This window comes from Tamandua tetradactyla, chromosome 2 (genome assembly GCF_023851605.1).
Source record: "Tamandua tetradactyla isolate mTamTet1 chromosome 2, mTamTet1.pri, whole genome shotgun sequence".
Taxonomy (NCBI): domain Eukaryota; kingdom Metazoa; phylum Chordata; class Mammalia; order Pilosa; family Myrmecophagidae; genus Tamandua; species Tamandua tetradactyla.
This window is the reverse complement of record NC_135328.1, coordinates 44,013,709-44,017,446: the sequence shown is the minus strand read 5'-3', so window position 1 is coordinate 44,017,446 and position 3,738 is coordinate 44,013,709. Positions and strand designations below refer to the sequence as shown.

The following is a 3,738-nucleotide window of genomic DNA, read 5'->3' as shown; positions in this document are numbered from 1 at the left end:
GGCTTGGGCGGCTCCTCACTGGGTGGCGGTGGTGACCGTAGCGGATCCTCATGGTCCTGTTAGTGTCAGGGCCAACCCCGGGGAGGATGGCGCCCTAGAACCCGGCCCTGCTGGGGAAGGGGCGGGAGGGCACGGGCTGGGGACCGGCCATGTCGGAAGTGACCAGGACTCTGCTGCAGCACTGGGGCACCAGTTTTAGGAGAGGTGCCGACTTCGACTCTTGGGGCCAGCTGGTGGAGGCGATAGACGAGTATCAGATATTAGCAAGACATCTACAAAAAGAGGCCCAAGCTCAACATAATAATTCTGAATTCACAGAAGAACAAAAGAAAACCATAGGCAAAATTGCAACATGCTTGGAATTACGAAGTGCAGCTTTACAGTCCACACAGTCCCAAGAAGAATTTAAACTGGAGGATTTGAAGAAGCTAGAACCAATCCTGAAGAATATTCTTACATATAATAAAGAATTCCCGTTTGATATTCAGCCTGTCCCATTAAGAAGAATTTTAGCACCTGGTGAAGAAGAGAATTTGGAATTTGAAGAGGATGAGGAGGAGGGTGGCGCTGGAGCTGGGTCTCCTGACTGCTTTCCTGCTCGAGTTCCTGGTACTTTATTACCGAGGCTGCCCTCAGAACCAGGCATGACCTTACTCCCCATCACGATTGAGAAGATCGGCCTGAAAGACGCCGGGCAGTGCATCGACCCCTACATCACAGTTAGTGTAAAGGATCTGAGTGGCAGAGATTTAACTCCTGTGCAAGATACTCCTGTGGCTTCAAGGAAAGACACATATGTTCATTTTAATGTGGACATTGAGCTCCAGAAGCATGTTGAAAAATTAACCAAAGGTGCAGCTATCTTCTTTGAATTCAAACACTACAAGCCTAAGAAAAGATTTACCAGCACCAAGTGTTTTGCTTTCATGGAGATGGATGAAATTAAACCTGGGCCAATTATAATAGAACTATACAAGAAAACCACTGACTTAAAAGAAAGAAATTGTAGTTATTGACCAAGAAACCACTTTATCTTCATCTACATCAAACTTTGCACAAGGAATGATCCTGACATGAATGTCCTGTAACTTCTGTGAATTTTACCATTCAGTAGGAACCATCATAGCTCTGTGTAGCATATTCACGCTTCAGCAAGCAGAAAGCAAGCTCTGCCCATGCCAGTAGGCCAGAGTAAGTCTGATGCTCAGATGTACCACAGAATTTCAACTCCAGCACGTCACTGACATACAAGACTCCTTTGGATATGGGGCTTATTACAGATTTGGAGACATGTTTTTACTTTTCTATTAATTGTGCAATTAATAGTCTATTCTAATTTACTACTACTCCTCCCCTGCCTCTTAGAACAACACTGTTGTGGGAAGGGCGGTTTCATCTCCAAACTCAATACAGCAATAAGAATGTGCTAGTTTACGCATCTGCTCACTTTTTTGGTTTTGAGTTAACTTCAAACTTTGGGTTGAAATGGGTAGGATGATACGAAACTGCTTTGAGAAGAATGAATTGGACCAGTTATGCTAAGAAGGTCAGTCAGTAAACTTATGAGCTGTTCCTCAGAGGTGGCTTGAAGTCATCCTGGTCTGAGTGGTCCTGCCTGGAAATCGGGTGCCTTGGCCAGGTCGGTGTCCCCTGTGGGAGTGTGCCCCAGATTGTAGCCAGGGTGTGTCCAGGTGACCAGACTGTTTTCTGAAAAGTGAGTATAATTTTAGTTATGTTTATTAGCTTACTTCTACATCATTGTTCTTTCTGATAATGATTCTAGGGTTAATGTTGGATTCAACTCTGAATAATCACAAATTTTTATGAGCATTCAGCTACCATAAAGTAGCAGACAGGTGGTGTTATAATGTCTACTAAATCATGTAATCTAAACATAATGGGTCAGATGCTAACAAGATACTGCAGGAATAACTGCAGTTTTTCTGACAACTGATTGTGAAACCTTAAAACCTCTTCCTGTAGTGATGAGTGTGCACATCTGGAAAGATACTCTTTTCTTTTCTGATATAGATAGGCTTGCCATTTATTTCTTATTTAGATACATTGACATTCAACCATATGAACATATACAGGTCATTAGCTTATAATTTGACTATTTACGTTACTTTTGACTATAAAATAATGGGGCATAACTAAAACTTTCATAGAACACTTGAGGTGGATATTTGATACACAGAACTTTTGATTTGTGGTGGGCTTTCTGTGGGATAGGTGTAGAACCCACATTATTTTAATATTCGCTGTTTTAAATGAACAATGTTAACATGAGAGGAATGCAGTGTCAATACTTGGTCTATTTTTAAACTTGTGTAACCCTAGTTATACAGTTTGTTTTTTAAATTAAGTAATCATGGTAAGTTGTTTTAGCCCTTGCACTTCAAGAGCTCTAGACTTTACTTTCAGTTGTCTGTTAGGTCAGTTCTGTTTACTAGATGGATGTTAATAAAAACTACATGAGCCTGAAAGAGTTCTCAACTGAATCTAGTCTTGTCACTTATCTTGGTTGGAGTAATTCCAAATTCTAAAATGGTTCAGTCCACAATAGCACTACAGAATGAAGAATTAGCCTTAATAAATCACTTTGTTGTTCACTTAATAACTTACACTCTCAGTTGTCAGAGCCCTAGATTGTAAGCTCCTCCAGGGGAAAGAACCATATTTTCTTCTCCATGTCATGTAAATTTTCTAAAGTGCTTGACAGCACCCTGTACCCTGTGGAGTACTCAGTACATTTTATTTGATGTAGCTGAGGAGACCTAAAAAATAATCCCTAAAAAAAACTATTAAAGTGTAGCAAAACTGAAAAAAAAAATCAAATGAAGGGACAATTAGAAATATTGAGACAATGACTTTAGTGGCCAGATAACCAGTCTGCAGGCCAGGAGGTTTCCAGTTCTTTGCTTTCAATAAATATGGAAGGAGGGAACATTATCTTGTCAGTATATCATTGAAAATCATTTTAAATAAATGCAACAATGTAATTATTGTCAATTACTTGGAAGGGTTTCAAAAGGATGAGGAGCATCACTATATAAAAACCTCTTTAATATTCCCATCTACTTATGTGTATAAGACCTACATCTACAACAATAAAACATCCCAATAGAATTGATGCTGATTCTGACTCATTATGGTAATCGTAATAAGTAACATTCGTGGAAGCATCATTAAATGCCTTTTCAATAACACTTTTATTATTTAGGTTTAATAGTTATTTTTAAAACTTGTGATGTATTGGGTTGAATCGTATGAAATTACCACTTCTGTGGGCCAGAATAGGTGAAGATTGGTAACTTCATGTAATTGAAAGCTGTAATTATATGATTTTGATCATTTGTTTACTACTAATACTTGTAAAATAACTCAATTCAGAAGAATTTTAATATTTAAAATGTTATCACAAGAAATCAATAAATTTAACTTTAAAGGTTTTTTGTTGCAGAGAAGTTAGCTAGGTGATTGCAGAAAACTTTCCAGCAAAAAGCAGTATTACAGTAGGATAAAATCTGCACGGGGGAAGAAGAATGGAAGTGCATGTTTAAAAAGAAAAGGAATGATGTATGTGGTATTGAGGAAGTCTTCTGGACCAAAAACGGGAAAAGAAATGAAATAAAGTTTCAGTGGTTAAGAGATTTCTAATAGAGCTTAGAGGTCATTCTGGAAGTTATTCTTATGCATTGTATGGATATTCCTTTTTAGTTTTTAGTGTATTAAAAT

The 3,738-nt window shown here is 38.4% G+C and overlaps 1 pseudogene; it reads left to right on the top strand.

Moving 5' to 3' along the window:
• The first annotated feature begins 3 nt into the window (after nt 1-3).
• LOC143659908 (axin interactor, dorsalization-associated protein pseudogene) lies at nt 4-1,402 on the top strand (annotated as a pseudogene).
• The last annotated feature ends 2,336 nt before the right edge of the window (nt 1,403-3,738 follow it).